We start from the raw sequence: 21,837 nt of genomic DNA, 5'->3' as shown, positions 1-21,837 counted from the left end.
ATGTGTAACAGAATCACTGTGATGTACACCTGAAAATAACACAGCATTGTTAATCAGCTATTCTCTGATGTAAAATAAAAAGTTAAAAAATAGTGGTTTTGTTGAGATTAAGTAACATTTCACACAGCTCACTCTTTTAAACGAACAACTAAGTGTGCATCTGGTATACTCACAACACGGCACAGTCATCCCCTCTACCTAGATTTGAAACCTTGTCGTCACCCCAAGAGGAAACCACACACCCATGAAGCAGTCAGTCCCCTTGCTCCCCACGCACATGTCCCTGGAAGCCACCCACCTGCTTTCTGACCATGGATTTACTTATTTTATGTATTCCATGCAAATGGAATCAATCATACAACACATGGCATTCTTGCATTGTTTATTTTATTTAGCATAATACTTCGGGAGTTCATTCAACTCAGGGCCAGCTGTTAGTGTTAGTTAGTTAGTGAAAGTCTCTCACTCGTGTCCAACTCTTTGTGACCCCGTGGACTATACAGTCCATGGAATACTCCAGGCCAGAATCCTGGAGTGGGTAGCCTTTCAATTCTCCAGGGGATCTTTCCAACCCAGGGATCAAACCCAGGTCTCCCGTATTGCAGGCGGATTCTTTACCAGCTGAGCCACAAGGGAAGCCCAAGACTACTGGGTAGCCTATTCCTTCTCCAGTGGATCTTCCCTACCCAGGAACTGAACTGGGGTCTCCTGCATTGCAGGTGCATTCTTTACCAACTGAGCTATGAGGGAAGCCCAGGAGTAACTGGAGAAAAGCAAATGTTCATCCTTACCCAATCACATAGGATGTCATACTGCTAATTAGCCTGCTGACATTGTCCCTGTTCTTCCCACCCCCCTCCACCCATCTGTTTTGCTAGAAGTTTGTCAGTTTTACTGATCCTCTTAAAGAACCAACTCTTTGTTTCACTGATTTTCTCTATTGTTTATCTCTTTTAAATTTCATTGATTTCTCCTTTTATCATTATTGCTTTCTTATGCTTGTTTTGGGTTAATTTATCCTTTCCTTATCTAGGTTCTTCAGATAGAAGCTTAGATAACCTATCTGAGATTTTATTCTTTTCTAATATTTGCATGTAGTGCTAAAATTTCACTCTCAATACTTCTTTGGCTGTGTCTCCCCAATTTTGGTATGTTGTATTTTCATTTTTACTCAATTCATGGGAAATTCAGTGATTTCCCTTAAGACATTCTCTATGACCCATAAATTATTAAGAAGTGTGTTGTTTGGTTGCCAAATGTTTGGGAATTTTCCTGTATCTTTCTGTTATTTATTTATACTATTATTTCATTATGGTTGGTGAACATACTCTTTATATTTCAGTTCTTTTACATTAGATGCTGCATTTTTTTTAGGTCCCAAGATTTGGACTTACCTGGTATATATTCCATGGACACTTGAAAAGAAGTATATTCTGCTCTGGTTGGGTGGAGTGTTGTATAGGTGACTATTAAATCCTACTGGTTAATGGTGTTATTGAATTCTTTTATATATCTGCTGATTTTCTGGCAAGTTATTCTACCAGTTGTTGAGAGAGGAATATTGAAGTATTTACTTATATTTCTAGATTTGTCTCTTCTTTTCAGCTCTGATTTTTGTTCCACGTATTTTTCAGCTCTGTTAGTTGGTACACATACATTTAGGATTGCTATGTCTTCTCGTTAATCATCCTCTTCATCAGCAGATAATGTTTCTCTGTCTCTGGTAATTTTCTTTGTTCAGGAGTCTGTCTATTTTATCTGATATTAATATAGCCATTATACTTTCCTTTGATTAATGTTTGCATAATACATATTTTTCCATTCTTTTACTTTGACTATGTATTATTTGAAATGGATTTCTTTCAGACAGTTATAGTTGGGTCATGTTTCTTAATCCACTTTTTGTCTGAACTGTTTTGTCACTGGTGTGTTCAGATCAACTTCTGTGTCTTAGTTTTTTTGTGTAGATTACTTGCTTTCACTGTCTTGATATTTTAGGGCTTAGCCTTCCATTTTATTTGATTTTTTGTTTGTGCTCCTTTTTGTTCCCTATGTTTTTCCCTCTAATCTCCTGTGAGTTAGTCACCATTTTCTAGGGTTATCCTTCAATTTATCTGCAGTGCTCTGTGTGTGTGTTAGTTGCTCAGTTGTGTCTGACTCTTTGTGACCTCATGGATGTAGCCTACCATAGAATTCTCCAAGCAAGAGTACTGGAGTGGGTAGCCATTCTCGTCTCCAGGGCATCTTGTCAACCCAGGGACTGAACCCGGGTCTCCTGCATTGTAGGAAGATTCTTTTACGGTCTGAGTCACAAGGGAAGCTCCTATAGTGTTTAGACATGTCTTATTGTATAGCTGTTTTTATATGGTTGCTCCAGTTATTGCATTATACATAACACAGTCTATTGGTAATATTATTTTACCTATTTGAATGAAGTATATAAGTATTGCCTCCTTTTACACCTATTTATTCTGCCCATTCATAAAATAATTTTCTTTAGTATTTCCTCCATGTGTGCTTAGAGCCTCATTAGACAGTGTTATAATTTTTTCCAGATATATAATTATATTATATTATTATATGTATGTTATTATATAACATATATAATATGCTATAATATATTTCCACCACATATAATTGAGGAAATCCAAGAGGAAAAGTCTACTGTATTTATCCATATTTTTGCTTATTGTATTCTTTATTCCTTCTTGCTGTTTCAAGACTCCTTCCTTTATAATTTTATTTCTGTTTATAGAGCTTCCTTTAGACATTATTAGGATAGGTCTTCTGGTGACCACTTTTCTTAGTTTCCTTCATCTGAGAATGTCTCAATTTCGCCTTTATTAGTGAAGGCTTCTGGATTATGGCCCTTCTCTTTCTGCAGTTGAAATATATTGGATTATCTCCTCCTGGCGCATAGTTAAATCTGGAAACCAAAAAAAATTGTAACATTGTGATTTTGTTTCATTCTAAAAATTATTTTGCATCCAACACTTAAAAGTTGAAGGATAGCTGATTGACAATATTATGCTAATTTCTTCTGTAGAGTAAAGTGACTGAGTTATACATATATAGACTTTCTTTTTTATTTTCTTTTCCATTATGGTTTACCCCTGGATATTGAGTATAGTTCCCTGTGCTATTCAGTAACACAGGGAATTTTTAAATTACAATTCTGTGTTTTTTTAAAAAGCCAAATTTAATACAGTTCAAGGCTGACAACATATAAATCCTCTTCTGTACATAATCATAATGCTTTGAAATTCAACCACAGAAGGTCAGTAAAAATGAGGGGCATGTTAATGAGAACAGTGAACTTCTCCCTAGTTCTCTATTTGGCCTCTGGAGGGCACTGCTGCTTAAACTGGAAATTGATTTTCTGTAAAAGATCAGAAGAACCTCAGAAAACCCCTATGGTTTAAAGAGATATTCTGACCATTTTTTACACAGTGAGATGTAAAGCATCTCAGACACCAGAGGTACGCGTTTTGTTAAGACAGCGTCTCTTCCTAACAACCTCCCTACAACCTCCATCAGAAGAAATGTAAATCCTTTGTCATTCTTATTCAGAGAAACCTGGGTTCAAGTCAGCCAGTCTTCGGGCTTATTTGTGGGGAACCTGTTAGAAGGGAGCTCACTGCCGCTTCACTGCCCCACTATGACCCTGGTGTTCACCTTGATGCTTGAGATGCTCCTGTTTCTGAGTGAGTACTGCTCCATTTTACTCCTTTGTCCACACATGGAATAGTGCTCCGTGTTGAAGAGAGACTTTTTGTTTTAGCTGAGTTCACTGATTCAGCATTGATGTTTCAGCAGGAGCTGGAGCCCAGTCAGTGACCCAGCCTGATGACCACATCACTGTCTCTGAAGGAGCCTGTCTGGAGCTGAAGTGCAACTACTCATCTTCTTTTTCACCATACCTCTCCTGGTACGTGCAGTACCCCAACCAAGGACTCCAGCTTCTCCTGAAGTATGAGTCTGGAGACAGTCTTGTTTCAGGCATCAAAGGTTTTGAGGCTGAATTTAGGAGGAGTGAGGAGTCCTTCCACCTGAGGAAAATACCAGCTCATTGGAAAGACTCGGCCAAGTACTTCTGTGCGCTGAGTGACACAGTGCCTGGGACTGCAGGAGGAGCTGAACACAAACCTCCCGGGACACCATAGCTCAATCTTTGTTATGTTTAGGAAGTTGGCATGCTCTGTGAAGGCAAACAGTACAGGCAATGCAGAATCCTGGAAGTGTTTGGTTCCCACGGGCATCTTAGATTTTTCTTTTCTTCATTTTGTCTTGTCTTTTCTATTCATTTTTATTTATCATTTTACAAAGGAAAGACTCCTGTTTTCTGAAATTTGGTGTTTTTGTCCTCTAGAATCAGAACTCTAGAGAAAATGAGGCCATAGAATTTTCAACAAGCTGGAGAAAGTTCCTTACTCCTGTGTCATTTGGAATAGTGATGGGCTGAGATATAATAGCTTGAAGTTGGCCATGTGACTTGATATAACACAAGTCAGAGAATTTGCTTTACAATATTAATCTCATCTCTCAAGCAAACAAAAAAAACCCAGGACAAAGGCTTATTTCCAACTGTATTATCTTCAGACTATTTTGCTAGTATCCTAAGCGTTTTCTTTCCTTAAAGGACTTCAACTCTTTGACTAAAGCATTTGGGACTGGTGCAGCTAATCACTGCTGGCACTTAAGGATGTATATGGGTGACCTTTCCAAAGACAATATAGTGTGAAACAAAAGAAGCCTTCTTTTATTCATCAGTCCCCAATAATAGGCTTCCCAGGTGGTGCAGTGGTAAAGAATCTGCCTGCCAATGCAGGAGACACAGGAGCATCCTCCTTAACAAGGAGGAAGATGAGGAGTGCAGTGAAGAGGTGGTTAAATCATCTTTACGGGGCAGTTCTTCTGGGCCTGTGTTTATCTTTGGCCTGATACCTCTCTCCTTTTCCCACAGGAGACCTGTTTTAGGGCACTCCTGAGCAATGAATGTGCATCTCTTCACCAGGATGGACTCCAGCACAGAGCTGTGTGGGCTGCTTGGCATCGTCTGTTGTGAGGTGGTGCCACTTCCTTTTTGAGCTCCAAGGAGTCTTTCTGTGCCTGTGCAGTTTTCCTTGACCTTTTGACCTCAGAAGTGGTCACTTTTTTACTCTAGCAGAGCTCAGCTCCTGCTGTTAATTGCCTTAGGTACTGAGGCTGAGCTCCCTTTGACAGGCTAATTAGCATGACAGGTTAATGAATCTGAGAGCCGAGGTGTTGGGGCAAGGGCTTTATTCGGAAAGCTGGCTGACCAAGAAGATGGCAGACTAATGTCTCAAAATAGTCATCCTGTCTGGGTCTGGATGCCAGGTTCTTTTACAGAAGAGGGAAGGGGAAGGTGAGGAAATTAAATTAAGGCAAAATTAATTAAAGGCAAAATTAATCTTGTAAACATCTCCTAGAATGGCAAGCCTCAGGCAGGGGATGTATCAATTTCTTCTTTCCTACCATCCACAGGTGGACAGGTCATGAACAAAAAGCACTTGAGCAGTCAGGCAGAGGGGCTGATTCTCTGAGGCAGCCCATTATGCATGATTACAATAACAAAAGCAATGAAAAGCAAGTCAAAGGAACAATTCCAACAGGTAGAATTGGTCCTTCCCTCAGTGCTTGGAGTGTGTAGGGAAAACAAAGCTTGAATTTTACTCTGCTTGACACATGCCAGCTGTCTAGCCCAGGGGCCCATCTACCTCCTGCCTCTGAAACTCATCCTGAGGTTTCCAGTGCTCAGTCGGGTCTTACTCTTTGCCATCCTGTAGACTGTAGCTCACCAGGCTCCCCTGGCCATGGGATTTTCCAAGCAAGAATACTGGAGCTGGTTGCCATTTCCTTCTCCAGGGGATCTTCCTGACCCAGGGATCAAACCCCCATCTCTTTTGTCCCCTGCATTGGCAAGTATATTCTTTACTGCTCCATCCCCTGAAAAACTCTTTCAAATGGGGATTAGTAATAATAGAGGAGAATAATTTTGTGTGAAGAAAAGCTAAATCATTATCGGCATATAAGAAGCATGCTTTTTAATGACTATCCCTTTCAATAATAGCTGTGCCTTATTCCTTAATTCAAGCACTAGACATTTATGACCACAATGCAAAATACCTATATTTGTATTGATTGTTATTATCTTTATCTATGTCGTTATCTTTATCCATAGCTCTCAGGAAAGTCCCCTGGATCAAACAGGGAGTCATAAACAAAAGGTTAGATGGAAAATTTCGAAGTATAGATACCAGCTTTTTCTGACTTTTTTCCACTTTTATTGCCTAAGATTTATTTATTACTATACATCAGGAGAAAATATGAAGTTCAAAAGTTCATTTTGAATTCATTTCACAAGTTCATTTCAAAGTTCATTTCACAAGTTCAAAATTATGTATAACGCATTGAATGTCACCTTTTTCCTCCACTCACCCCTCTTTAACCTGTTTTTAGCTCAGTTGAGACCAAAGGGTGGGGCTTCCTCTCACAGAGTGTCAGCTGAGCAGGGTTTGTTGGCTGAGCTGATTGGTTGCAGGAGCTGAACCATCCAGACAAGTCATGACACTCACCACCCAGGGTTTGCTATGTATCTTGTGAATATTTTCCAGAAACAAGGCAAAAAGTCATGAAAAGGCTAGTGGACACTGTGCTGGGGCTTTTGTTTGCCCAGGTTTGCTGTGAGTTGGGGCTGCCCGACAGGGGAATCTGAAGGAATGAGCGGCTTCTCTTTTGTTGAAGGAGGGAGAGGAGCTGACAAGTCTTGCAGACTTTCTATCATCATTTATGGGGCTGGGGGTGTACTTTCCGGGTTTTGCAGGAGCTCTATGACCCTCACCTATGACTGTTTCTCTCCTCATCAGGTGTGAGAGGGATGGATGTGGCTCAGAGTCCCCCAGCCCTGAGTCTCCAGGAAGGAGCCAGCTCTACTCTGCGGTGTAATTTCTCCACCTTCGCAGACGATGTGCGGTGGTATCTTCAGAACTCCAGGGGCCGCCTCATCCACCTCATTTACATTCCTTCAGGAACAAAGCAGGAAGGAAGATTAAATGCCACGACAGTCCCTACAGAACGCCGCAGCTCACTGCACATTTCCTCTTTGCAGACCACAGACTCAGGCACTTACTTCTGTGCTGCGCAGCACAGTGCTTCCCAAGCACCTGCAGCCTCCACACTAACCCTCCGCAGGGCTCAGCCCCTCCTCCAGCCAGTCACACCCTGAGGCCACTACAGGGCGTTTGCAATGTTTAATGTTACTCACCCACATCAGTACAGTTTTAACCACAGATACTTTTGGGCCCTACAGATTAGGGCCTTTAGTCTTTAGATTAGGACTTTAGTCTTTATCTTCCCTTCTCAATCTGTGTCTCCTTCTGCACTAGAAACTTCTATCTGGGAACCAGCAGAGTAGTCGATAAGAGGATAGAATTAAAATAAATATTTAACCACTTCTTCCCAGGTGGCTCAGTGGTAAAGAATCTGCTTACCAATGCAGGAGATGCAGGAGACATGGGTTTGGTCCCTGGGTGGGGAAGATCCTCTGGAGGAGGAAATGGTAACCCATTCCAGTATTCTTGGGAAATACCGGGAAATCTCATGGACAGAAGAGCCTGGCAGCCCAACAGTCCATGGGGTCTCAAAGAGTTGGACATGACTGAGTGACAGAGCATGCTTGCTAAACTCAAAAATGTTAAAAAGTGAAAGGAATTAAGTGAAATCACTCCAATAAAGATATTATCCAGCTTAGTTGCCGTCTCCAGAATGTTCAAGTCTGCCTCACCATGAAGTGTTCCAACAGACAACTGCAAATATTTACATGTACTCCTACTACTGTGGAAAGCAAACAAAAAACGTTTGCTCAATGTTTAATGTGAACTTGATAAGTTAAAACAAATGAATTCTCTTATAATTCTGGGTTGAAGAAGCATGAAATTAATTTTGCTGGTTACAGTCATGATCTTGGCTGGTTGGTTCCTTCTAGAGGCTTTAAGGAAGAATCCATTTCCTTGCGTTTTTCAAGCTTCTGGAAGTCACTTGGATTCCTTGGGTCATAGCCCTTCCTTGAATCACTGCAACCTCTTACTTCTACCACGTCAGCTCCTTTCTCTTCCGGAGACAAATATTCTTCTGCTTCTAAGGTGTAGGAAATAAGTAAATAAACAGAAACTCATTTAAATAGAGTTGAGAGACAGGGGGAGCTCTCATACCCTGTGAAGATAACAGGATTAAAGGGCAGAAGAAAGATGCCTCTTCCTTCCAGGCAAACACTGGGCCAGTGAAAATCCATGGTCTCTGTTCACTTTGTGTGTGTGTGTGCAGGGGCTCCTCTTGTTGTGAGCTCTGTCTCTAGAGTGCGTGGGCTCAGTAGTTGCACACATGGGCTCTCTAGTTATGGTACACGGGCTTAGTTGCCTGGTGGCCTGTGGGTCCCTACGAGGGATTGAACCACAACCCCTGCATTGGAGGGCAGATTCTTAAGCACTGGACCACCAGGGACATCCCAATGTAAACAAATGTAAACGTCTGTTTACAGTACCCCTCTCAACTTCCTTTTCTTCTCTATAAGATCCTTCTTCTCTTGTTCTGTGGGGACTTGCATGAGGCTTGCCATGGTTGCAGACCCCAAATAAATCCTTTGCTGATCCCAAATAAACTCATTTTTCTAGAGAAATATCTGATAGTCTTTTTTTTTTTTCATGTTAGCAAAGGATGCATGGTTATGTATAGGACCTACCCAGATAATCCAGAATAATTCATATCAAGATCCTTCAACTAATCCCACACCCAAAGTCTATTTGGCCACATTTTTATCCAATTAAAACTTTAACAATTGAAACGTAGTTGACTTACAATACTATTTTAGTTTCAGATGTATGGCATAGTCATTTGATATTTTTGATAAATTACATCACATACAAAATTATTGTAAAATTTGATCATATTTCCTTTGGTATACATTGCAAACTTACAATTTATTTTATGACTGAGATGTGTGCCTCTTAATTCCTTCCCTGGCTCACTCCCACACTCGCTCCTCTCCCATCCAGTGACCGCTAGTTGTTTCATTGTGTCTCTGAGTCTGTTTCTCTTTTGTTATATGTATATTTTTTCAGATTCCACAGATATGTATTAAAACAGACAGTTTATTTGTCTCACTCTGACTTATTTCAATAAGTACAATACCCTCTGGGTCTATCCATGTTGTCCCAAATGGCAAGATTTTACTTTTTTTATGGTAATATTTCACTATTTATATCTATACTGATCTATCTATCTGTCTATCATCTAGATCTTCCTTATCCATTCATCTATGATACGAATGAGCACAGCGATGTCTTCAGTATCTTGACTATCGTAAATAATGTTTCTGTGAGCACTGGGGCAATTATATATTTTTGAACTAGCTCTTTTTTTCTCTTTGGATAAACACCCAGGAGTGGAAGTTCTGGATCATGTAGTAATTCTATTTTTATTTTTTAAATTGTCAGTCAGTTTGCTGTTATCTTTTCCACCACAGCCACCAAAACCGGATAGGATCCCAGTCTCTATCTCTCCCCACCAAAGTGCTGCCTCCTTTCTGAGCAACTGAGGAAGCATAAGACTCCAGGTTGCAGGCATCATTCCACTTTTAATCTGGGAAGGGCAGAGTGGGGAGAATCTCCATACTGCTTTCCACAGAGGCTGCACCAATTTATATTACTACCAACAGTGCACAAAGATTCCCTGTTCTCCACATCCTCACCAACCCTTGTTATTTCTTGTCTTTTTGATGACAGCCCTAGTAAGGTGATTTGCTCATTTGCTTTTCTGATTTGCATTTTACTGGTGACTAAAAATATTGAGCATCTTTTCATGTGCCTGTTGGCCATCTGAATACCTTTTTTGGTAAAACAGGTCCTCTGCCTAATTTAAAATAAGATTATGTTTTTGATTAAATATGTAAATTATTTATATATTTTGGATATTAAATCCTTGTCGAAATGTTGTTTGCAGATATCTTTTCCTTTTTCAGATTTCCTTTTCTTTGTGTTAATGGTTTTCTTCTCTGTGCAAGAGTTTAGTTTGATTATAAAAAAATATTATAAAGATGAATGTCACAGAACATACTGTCTATATTTTCTTTTAGGAGTTTTATGATTTCAGCTGTTATATTTTAGTCTTTAAAACATTTTGAGTTGTTTTTATTCATGCTGTGAGAAAAATTTCTAGTTTCATTCTTTTACATGTAGCTGTTCAGTTTGCTCAAAACCTACTTATTGAAGAATCTGTCTTTGCCCCCACTGTATATTCCTGCCTCTTTTGTCATAGATTGATTGATCATAGGTGCATGGGTTTATTTTGGTTCTATTTTGTCCCATTTATCTATGTCTGTTTTTGTGCCGGTACCATACACTTTTCAATTACTATCACTGTGTAGCATATTTTCACATCAGAGAGTATAGTATTTGCAACTTTGCTCTTTTTTCTGAAAATTGCTTCGGCTGTTGAGGTCTTGTATGGTTCCATACAAATTTTAGGATTATTTTTTCTAGTTCTATGAAAAAATGCCATGAGTAATTTGATGAAGATTGCATTGAATCTGTAGATTGTTTTGGGTGTATGGATATTTTAGCAATATTAACTCTTCCAGTCCATAAACACGAAATATCTTTCTATTTATTTGTATTGTCTTAAATCATTTTTATCAATTCTTACAGTTCTCAAAGTACAGGTCTTTCAATTCCTTTGTTGAAATTAATGCTAATTATTGTATGCTCTTAGATTCAATTGTAAATTGGATGTTTTCTTAAATTCTTTTTCTTATAATTCATTATTAGTATATAGAAATGCAGAAGATTTCTACATATTAATTTCATACTCTGCAACTTTACTGAGCTTTACTTTCATTTATTTTTCCTAATAGCTTTTTGATGGTACCTTCCTATTTTCTATACACAGCATCATGTCATTTGCAAATAGTGGCAGTTTCTTTCTTCACACTTGGATGCCTTTTCTTTCTTTTTCATATCTGATTGCTATGGCTAGGACTCCCAGTACTATGTTAAATAGAAGTGGTGAGATTTGCAGGCTTGTCTGTTTAAGGTCTTAGAGAAAAAGCTTTCATTGTTTAAAACAATTGATTGTGATGTTAGCTGTTGGTTTGTCATAAATAACCTTCATTGTTTTGAAGTACATTTTCCCCATATCAAGTTTATTGAGAGCTTTTATCGTGAGTGGATATTGGATTTTGTCAAATGCTTTTTCTGCATCTACTGAAGTAATTATGTGGTTTTAATCTTTCATTCTGTTGTTGTGGTATATCACATTGATTGATCTGAGGATACTGAATCAGCCTTGCATACCTGGAATAAATCCTAGATGATCATGATGTATGATTACAAAGGGTCTTTTTAGAATAGTTCTAGTTCACTTGCTTATTGTTTCATTCTGTTGGGGTCTTAAATATTTCTGTACAGTTGCTGTCTCAATAATAGATTCAATAAATAATGCAAAAACAAAAAGAAGCTAAACTCATGTCAACAGTGTGCAGACAAAAATAAAAAGACAGCAGTATTAAGTGTGTATTAAGCAGTATTAAGCAGTATTAATTTAGAATCTATTTAAAGACATGATCTCTTCAGTATAAAGGGCTCTTCTTGATTTGATGTTGCCGTTACGGGAAGAAAGACAGCTCCTTACAGTGACTCACTCTGAGGGTCAATATTTGAACAAGGCAAAATCTTCTCCTGTCTCAAGAAATCACGACTTGGTTACTTATTTCAGTGCTCTGATTGATGTTCATAGGTGATGAACATTAATTTTTAAGAAGCTATATACATTTTTTCTGGGTAACTTCTTTCTATGGCCACAAAGGGGCAATGCTGCTTCGGAGATTATTGTAATGCTTGTCCCACAAACACATATTCTTCAAGTAGCCATAAAGGATCCCTTAAAAATCTACTAAATTATTATCTCCTATTATGGTTCCGTTTACATCTATCAGTCATGTATGAAAGTATGTATGTTTCCATCTATTTATCCATCTACCTAGGTAGTATCTATGTATATTGTAGTCTAATAGTTTGAAAATATGGCTTTGAAAATCAACACTTCTCTTAATGATGCATGTTGTCCTCAAGGATATGGCCACATGTAGCTTCTCTAATATAAATGTATACCCCACTTAGTTAATCTGTGCCTAGAGTTCAGTCCTCCACCTTTATGGGAAATGCAGTAGTGGTGTAAGTTCCAGTTCAAGTATCGCTTCCATGAAAACTGTTACCTGGCTGAGCTGAGAAGCAGAGTTTATTACTTTTTTCTTTGTCATATCATAGAGATACACATTTCTCCTTAGTAGCTTTTATCTGATTGTACTTGAGTATTGGGCCCCAGTTGACTGAAGATGGGAATGTCTCTTTCCTTCTTGAGATCCAAGTATTGAATATTAAGTAGTCACTTAGCAGCACTCATTAAATATTTATTGAGATACATTCATGAATGAATAAATGAAAAAGAAAACATATCAGATGTCTAACAATAAAAGTTCCCCTTAGAATGATGGGGTAGATGGGATTAGACTGAGGAATGAGAACTTTTATTATTTCTCCTGTTGGACTGTAATGATATTTTCTTTGATTGAATTTGAGATGACATCAGCTACAGAGAGAAAATTCTGGGCTTCAAAAACGTGTGCTCCTTATTTACTTTAACTTTACAAATAGATGGGGAAACAGTGGAAATAGTGGCAGACTTTATTTTTGGGGGCTCCCAAATCACTGCAGATGGTGACTACAGCCATGAAGTTAAAAGATGCTTACTCCTTGGAAGAAAAGTTATGACCAAACTAGACAGAATTTTAAAAATCAGAGACATTACTTTGCCAACAAAGGTCCGTCTAGCCAAGGCTATGGTTTCCCTGGTAGTTATGTATGGATGTGAGAGTTGAACTATAAAGAAAGCTGAGCGCCCAAGAATTGATGCTTTTGAACTGTGGTGTTGGTGAAAACTCTTAAGAGTCCTTTGTACTTCAAGGAGATTCAACCAGTCCATTCTAAAGGAAATCAGTCCTGAATATTCATTGGAAGGACTGATGTTGAAGCTGAAACTCCAATACTTCGGCCACCTGATGCAAAGAACTGACTCATTTGAAAAGACCCTGATGCTGGGAAAGGTTGAAGGCAGGAGGAGAAGGAGACAACACAGGATGAGGTGGTTGGATGGCATCACCGATTCAATGGACATGAGTTTGAGTGATCTCCAGAAGTTGGTGATGGACAGGGAGGCCTGGTGTGCTACAGTCCATGGGGTCGCAATGAGTTGGACATGACTGAGTGACTGAACTGATATCTTCAATAGACTTTAATCTGTATTTGTAATTAAAAAAAGAGAAACGCTCATCTTGTGATTTCATGGGAGTCCCTCTCTTCTCCATTGTAAAATAATGTAATCCCTGTTAAGTTATCAAGTTGTCCTGCTAAATGATTTTTAACTTCTTGGAAATGTGAAGGAAAAGAAGATGAGGAATAAAGGAGAGAATTTCTAAACTAATCATATTCCATGTGTAAGGAGGGGATTTCTGCTTTTCAATGAAAGTAATTTTGAGCGAGTCTGAGATAGAGAAAATTGAGAAGGGCTTGCTTTGAAAAAAATAGCTTAAGTTGAAAGTACTTGTGAGAAGGTGGGGCCTCTTGAGAGAATTAAAGCTGATGTGAATCTTAAGTCAGAGTTCTAGCTGGCTGAGGAGACCAGAAGAACCTGAGTTGTCACTGAACTTTGGTGCCAGGAACAATGGACAAGATATTGGAAGCATCATTCTTAATTCTGTGTCTTCAACTAGACTGTGAGTTATGATGGAGAAATCCTAGGATATCTCATAATTTAGGGGAATGAGAAGATTGGAGTATGGACAAATTCATGCAGATAGAAACTTTAAGAAGGACATATCAGTTTGTGGGCCTCATGATTTTTTATCTCTTTAAACAGGGGTGAGTGGACAACAGAAGGAAAAAAGTGACCAAGAGCAGGTGAAACAGAGCCCTCAACCTTTGACAGTCCAGGAAGGAGAGGTTTCCATTCTGAACTGTAGTTATGAGAAGAGTGCATTTGATTACTTCCCATGGTACCGGCAATATCCTGGTAAAGGCCCTGCACTCTTGATAGCCATACGTTCAGTTGTGAATGAAATGAAGGATGGAAGACTCACAGTTTTCCTCAATAAAAGTGCCAAACAGCTCTCGTTGCACATCACAGCTGCCCAGCCTGGAGACTCAGCCACCTACTTCTGTGCAGCAAGTGCACAGTGCTCCCCAGACACCTGCAGCCTGTACCCAGACCTGCAGCCGAGGCTCCAGACACATTCTGAAGTGCAGATGAAATATACACACAGACACACACAGTTTGTTTGTGCATAATGTCTTAATATAAGAAAACTGAAATTATACAGAATTTATTATTTCACCAAAATGGAGTTGATATAGAAAATCAATTGCGAAAAAAACTCCCAAATATTTGGAATATTGGCACTAAATTTAAGACAACTCATATGTATGTTTAACAAGCAATTACAATGACTATTTAAAAGTATTTGAAAGAAAATATAAAGAGAACACAAATATATACATATGTATGAGGCACAGCTAAAATAATACATAGAAGGAAATTTATCTTTTTAAAGTACTTTGTAAAGTGCTGCACTCAATATGCCAGCAAATTTGGAAAACTCAGCAGTGGCCACAGGACTGGAAAAGGTCGATTTTCATTCTAATCCCAAAGAAAGGCAATGCCAAAGAATGCTCCAACTACTGCACAGTTGCACTCATCTCACATGCTAGTAAAGTAATGCTCAAACTGCTCCAAGCCAGGCTTCAGCAATACATGAAACGTGAACTTCCAGATGTTTAAGCTGGTTTCAGAAAAGGCAGAGGAACCAGAGATCAAATTACCACCATCCACTGGATCATCGAAAAAGCAAGAGAGTACCAGAAAAACATCTCTATTTCTGCTTTATTGTCTATGCCAAAGTCTTTGACTGTGTGTATCAAAATAAACTGTGGAAAATTCTGAAAGAGATGGGAATACCAGACCACCTGACCTGCCTCTTGAGAAACCTGTATGCAGCTCAGGAAGCAATAGTTAGAACTGGACATGGAACAACAGACTGGTTCCAAATAGGAAAAGGAGTACGTCAAGGCTGTATATTGCCACCCTGCTTATTTAACTTCTATGCAGAGTACATCATGAGAAATCCTGGGCTGGAGGAAGCACAAGCTGGAAGCAAGATTGCTAGGAGAAATATCAATAACCTCAGATGACACCACCCTAATGGCAGAAAGTAAAGAAGAAATAAAAAGCCTTTTGATGAAAGTGCAAGAGGAGAGTGAAAAAGTTGGCTTAAAGCTCAACATTGAGAAAACGAAGATCAAGGCATCCGGTCCCATCACTTCATGTCAAATAGATGGGGAAACAGTGGGAACAGTGGAAACAGTGGCTGACTTTATTTTTCTGAGCTCCAAAATCACTGCAGATGGTGATTGTAGCTATGAAATAAAAATATGCTTACTCCTTGGAAGGAAAGTTATGACCAACCTAGACAGCATATTAAAAAGCAGAGACATTACTTTGCCAACAAAGGTCTGTCTAGCCAAGGCTATGGTTTTTCCAGTGGTCATGTATGGATGTGAGAGTTGGACTACAAAGAAAGCTGAGCACTGAAGCATTGATGCTTTTGAACTGTGGTGTTGGAGAAGACTCTTGAGAGTCCCTTGGACTGCAAGGAGATCCAACCAGTCTATCCTAAAGGAGATCAACCCTGGGTATTCATTGGCAGGACTGATGTTGAATCTGAAACTCCAATACTTTGGCCACCAAGCGAAGAGTTAACTCATTTGAGAAGACCCTGATGCTGGGAAGGATTGAGGGCAGGTGGAGAAAGGGACAACAGAGGATGAGATGGTTGGGTGGCATCACCTACTCGATGGACACGGATTTGAGTGAATTCCGGGAGTTGGTGATTGACAGGGAGGCCTGGTATGCTGCGCTTCATGCGGTCACAAGGAGTCGGACATGACTGAGCAACTGAACGGAACCGAACTTATTACCAAAGAAATAAGGTTGAAAAAAATTATCTAACCTTTCAACAAAATAAGATAGAAAAAGAACAAATAAAACCCAATATAATCTAAAAGAAGGATAAAATTAAAAATTCAGATTGGTGAACTCTAAAGCAAACAATAGAAATAACTGTTAAATATTGTTAATTTTCTTAAAATGATTAATAACATTGATCTATTCCTAGCTAGAATTATCAAGGGAATTTCAATATAATAAAGAAAAACACAAATTATACACATGAGAAAATCATATGCAGATTCTGCAGTGTGAAAATGGTAATACATCAATATTATTAATACATTTATGCCACTGGGTAACACTATAAAAGTGGACTCACACAGCAAGAAAGCTGATTGTAAAACTGATCTGTTTCTAGGTAGAAGTATCAGGGGAAAAAAAGAAAACACATAAATTATGAATATAAGGAATGAAAAAGCAAACCATACTACAGATGCTAAGAGGATAATTAAAACATCATTGGTAAGTTTATGTCACTGAGTAAGAGTATAGAAGTCAACCCATACAAGAGGGGAAAATTGACTTTTTTGACAAAGGTGCAAAGACAATTGAATAGAGGACAGTTTTATCAGGAAATGATACTGGGACAATCGGATATTTATACGCAAATAATTGGAACTTGGCCTAAATCTCACACCTTCCATAAAACATTGAATTCAGTCTCACAATGGATCATATATTCAAATGTAAAACTATAAATATTTTAGAAGAAACCATAAGAGAAAATCTTTATAAAGCAGGGTTAGGTAAAAAGATTTTCGACATGACACCAAAAGCACAATCCATAAAAAAACTTAGATTTCATTAGAATGCAAACAATTGCTCTGTGAAAGTTATTATTAAGAGAATGAAAAAGACAAACCACTGAATGGCAGGAAATGTTTGGATACTTTATTCCCATCAAAAGAGTGGTATTCAGAACACAGTGGACTCCTAAACTCAGCAGGAAGAAAACAAACAATCCAGTTGAAAAATGAACAGCAGACTAACACAGGCACTTTACCAAAGAGGATATGTAGTAGGGATGCTGCTGCTGCTGCTAAGTCGCCTCAGTCGTGTCCGACTCTGTGCAACCCCATAGACGGAAGCCCACCAGGCTCCTCCATCTCTCGGATTCTTCAGGCAAGAATACTGGAGTAGGGTGCCATTGCCTTCTCCAATGCATGGAAGTGAAGAGCGAAAGTGAAGTCGCTCAGTCGTGCCGACTCTTAGAGACCCCATGGACTACAGTCCACCAGGCTCCTCCGTCCATGGGACTTTCCAGGCAAGAGTACTGGGGTGGGTTGCCATTGCCTTCTCCGATAAAAGCATATAAATAAGTATATGAGCAAATGTTCAACATCAATAGCCGTTAGGGAATGTAAATTAGAGACACAATGAGATAGCACTCCACGACTGTCAAAAAGGCTAAAACTAAAACTACTGACAATACCAAGTTCTGGCAACGGTGCAGAGAAATTGGATCACTCATGCATTGCTGGTAGGTGAATGGTACAGTCATTCTAGAAGACAGTACATCAATTTCACATAAACTTAAATACCCACTTTCCTTACAACTCAGCAATCACACTTGTGGTATTAATGCTTGAGAAATTAAAAAAAAACTTATGTTCATACAAAAATCTGTAGATGAACATTCATGCTAGCTCTATTTGTGATGGCCCCAAACTGGAAACTGCCGAAACATCTTCATTGGGTAAACTGATGAATAAATAGACATATTATCTATAGATCTTCTTCAGCTTATGATGGAGTTATGTTCTAATAAACCATTGTAAGTTGAAAATATTGTGTTAAGGAGGAAAAAAGCATTTACTACATCTAACCCTCTGAACATCTTATTTTAGCTTTATTATGCTCAACAGTTACATTAACTTATAGTTGGGAAAAATCACCTAACACAAAGTTTATTTTACAGTAAAGTATAGAAAAATCTCATGTAATTTATTGACTGCTGAGCTGAGAGTGAAAAACAGAAAGGTTGTGTGGGTGCAGAAAGGTTGTTTATGCTCCTGATTCTGGGTCTGACTAGAAGTTCAGCTCACTCCCAGCATCACCTGAGAATATCAGGCTGCATGGTGCTAGCCCAGCAAAAGATCAGAATTCAAAGTATGCTCTCAACTGAATGGCTTTCTCACCACCATAAAGTCAATAAGCACAAGTCAAACCATGCTTAGTTGAGAAAAGTCTGTAGTGATTAAAAGGGACAGACTACTGAGACATGCAATCAGCTAGACTGATCTCAAGAGTGTTATGCTGAGTGGAAAAAAGTCTATCTCAGAAGGCTACTTGATGTATCACACTTATTGGATAGTATGGTTATGATCCATAATGATTCCATACATAAGGTATGCTTCTATTTACATGACATTCTTAAAAGGAAAAATATAGAAATGAAAAGGAGATCAGTAGCTGCCAGGGGTGATCAGGGATTGCAGGGGTGAGAACGTGTGCAAAGGGACATTTTTTAGAGCGATGGGACAGTTCTGTATTGTGATTTCTGTGACAGTTACAAGAACCTACACATGTGATAAAGTCTCATGGACTTATGCATCAAAAAATGCCTGTAAAAACTGGTGAATCAGAGTAGGTTCTGAGTTTTGATAAAAATTTATCAGTATCAATTTCCTTATATTTATGTCTGTAATTATTCTGTTAATATATATATTTCATTTTACCATGCTACTGCCTAGGCTGCTGTGGGCATCCATGGTCTCTTCTACTTAGTTATAAATAATTGCAAACCAGGGCATCGGCTGCCTGTCTGCACTCCGAGGTGAAATGAGACAGAGGAGTAGACATCTCAACTAAATACACACTTTTATTCCTGCATCCCTAGTTACCTTGTCCTAAAGTTAAAGGACTGGCACTGTTTTAGAGAACTTGTCTGTACTTTCCTTTCTACTTGTCTATTTACCTTTGACTATTTTATGTTAATTCTTCCATTAAAACAATGAAACCAGATGGAAGATTGACAGTTACATTCTACATGATCTGGTAACAGTATACAGAACTTCAGTCACCAGCTTCTGTGGTATTGACAGGTACTAAGTGTCTGCAGCCTGTAGGTACCAAGTTTGGCAGGAGTGCATTATAGCATTGTGTCACAGAAAGATCTGGCGTGCTTCTATTGACTTTATTTTACAAAGAGAAAAATAATAAGCCACTAACAAGTGAGACTGAACTCTTTGGGCCAATGACATAGAAAACGTGACATGAGGACAACTCTAGGACACATGGTCTAAGAAGCATGATTCTACTTTGGGAGGCAGCAGGTCTGAATATCCTGATCCTTCTCAAAGTCTAATAAGTAAGACTCAATGTCAGCCTTACAGCTGGAAGACTCTGCAAAATACTCTTGTGCAGTCTCCGAACTCACTGTGCTTGAAGTAATGGGAAAAGCTGTACAAAAAATGTTTTATTCCTGTTATAATTTCATAAAACATAGATAATGGAATACATTCCGAAAGTCAGAAGGACTGATTTGTTATTGTTTGATCTTGAAGTAACTTATTTATAGGAAAACCTAACTAGAGCTCTAGAACCCAGTAAATAAGAGATATATTAAGTATTTGGATAAGATTGCCTTTCATTAAAAAAGATGAAGTTCTGTGAGCTTCTTAAAAGAGTCATTAGACACTGGATGGAGGAAAGTTGGCATAGGCTAAATGATGACCAGTAAATAGATTGTAAGAAGGGTTCATGGCATATACTAAATTATGTTCTAAATGGGCTGATAAAGTTATCCTGCGGATCAATTACCAATGTATGTCAACTTGTTTATTCAGTTCTGCTCAGCTCAAACCTTTCATGAGAATTGCTTTTTTCAGGTCCCTTTCAGATCCTGCATAGGTCATTAGTGATCAGGTAATTCATGACCCGAGAAAGACAAGTAGACAAAATAAAGGTCTGTGGTGAGTCAGACTTTTTCTCATCTGTGCGCAGACCTCGTGGTCTACAAGCATGACAACTCCCACTTCCTGTTGGGGGAGTCACGCAGGTATTGGGTACTATGTATTTGGGCTGCCAGGTACTCAAAGACACTGAACTCTCATCTTGAGGCAGAACTGAGCACATTCGTGCAGGGGATTCCATGCCTCATGCCACTCTCCAGTCTGCTCTGGGTGCTCCTGGCCTTCACCTTCTCTGGTAGGGATGCTTGCAAACATGGGTGTGCGTGTTCAGGGTGAAAGGCCTGCACACAGGCACGTGGAGATTCACAGGGACTTGGGGAGGAAAGGAGGATCAGAGGAAAGCGTATCTATTATAATTTCAGTTTGGGTTTTCTTTGGGTCTCAAATTAGTCTAATGCCTACATTATTTTGTTCACTACTTCAGCTTGGTTTTCTGATTTTTTTCCACAGGATCTGGTGTGGCTCAGAAAGTTACCCAAGACCAGCCATACATAACCAGTCAAATAGGGCAATCTGTCATTCTGAACTGTCGGTATGAAGTAAGGTGGAGTGGGTACACGCACTACCTTTTTTGGTATAAGCAACTTCCCAGTGGAGAAATGACTTTCCTTATTCGTCAGGAATCTTCTGGCCCGAATGCAAGGAATGGCCGCTACTCTGTAAACTTTCAGAGAGCACAGAACACCATCAGCCTCACCATTTCAGCCTTACAGTTGGAAGACTCTGCAAAGTACTTTTGTGCAGTCTGGGAACTCACAGTGCTTGAAGTAATGAGAAAAGCTGTACAAAAACCCCAGAGCTTAATAAGAGAGAGCCCCCCTGCTGCAGGACCCCAGCTGAAATGCACACCTGCAGACCTCAGACAAGAAATGGTGGTCCTGTGGTTGCTTCATCTGTGGTCTGGATCAGAAGATTTAATTTTAAACAAAAACTCCTTCCATGTCATTTGGAAACAGGTGTCCAGAGTAACTTTCTACTAATACATTCTCGGTCTTGAATTTTTGACTTTATTTATTAATTTAAATGTATTTATTTTAATTGGAGGCTAATTACTTTACAATATTGTATTGGTTCTGCTACACATCAACATGAATTCACCACGGGCGTACACGTGTTCCTCATCCTGAACCCCCCTCCCACCTCCCTCCCCATACCATAAAACAATCATATGGAACATGTGTCGTCTAAAGTTGAATACTTGCCCCACAATGCATCAAAGTGGCAGCTTCACCTAAAGACCCTCACATGGCAAACACGAGTCTAGTTATAGTTATCTGGAATCATCATGAAAATCATTTCCTTAGTCCTTTCCGCTTAGACTTTGTGTCACTGAAGTTACAATCAGAAAAGCGGAACCACTAGTGGTGTCGAAGAAGAGGTCAGTTATTGAGATTAGAACTCAGGCAATTGCTAGAGCTGGAGGAGTCTGTACAAAGCTGCTATCTTTGTATCTGGTGTTGAGACTGAATTCACTGCTAGCCAGCAAGAGTAACATTTGAGGGAAAGATGGGTGTAGACAAAAGCGTGGACAAACTGTGACTCATAAGGACATACTAGAACCCTGAGGATAATGGAACCCGCATAACACACCAAAGCTTGTCTCTGAGCTCCTTTAGTGTCTCACAAGAACAAGTGACCTTGAGGAGAAGAGTGTCACCTGCTGTTATGCTGCATGCATACTTGGCCCAAGACGACAGAAGATTTGGAGATCTGGTGGGAGGCGGAAGAGCTGTGTGTCACCAGTAAGATGACGTAGTGGATCAGCAGCGACATGTGTGAGTTGCCACAGTGC

General features: G+C 39.2%; 1 long non-coding RNA gene and 1 gene segment (V, D, J or C); both read left to right on the top strand.

The window, feature by feature from the left end:
* LOC138443432 (M1-specific T cell receptor alpha chain-like) overlaps nucleotides 1-21,837 on the top strand; it is a 1,249,782-nt gene that overhangs the window by 203,960 nt on the left and 1,023,985 nt on the right.
* LOC138931566 (uncharacterized) lies at nucleotides 3,449-5,066 on the top strand. Its single transcript, XR_011446616.1, has 3 exons — nucleotides 3,449-3,704; nucleotides 3,817-3,928; nucleotides 4,964-5,066. It is a non-coding gene; the product is annotated as an uncharacterized lncRNA (long non-coding RNA).

The sequence above is a fragment of the Ovis canadensis genome, chromosome 7, assembly GCF_042477335.2.
Source record: "Ovis canadensis isolate MfBH-ARS-UI-01 breed Bighorn chromosome 7, ARS-UI_OviCan_v2, whole genome shotgun sequence".
In the NCBI taxonomy this organism is placed as follows: domain Eukaryota; kingdom Metazoa; phylum Chordata; class Mammalia; order Artiodactyla; family Bovidae; genus Ovis; species Ovis canadensis.
Note: the sequence above shows the minus strand (reverse complement) of the source record. Positions and strands in the feature narration are given on the sequence as shown.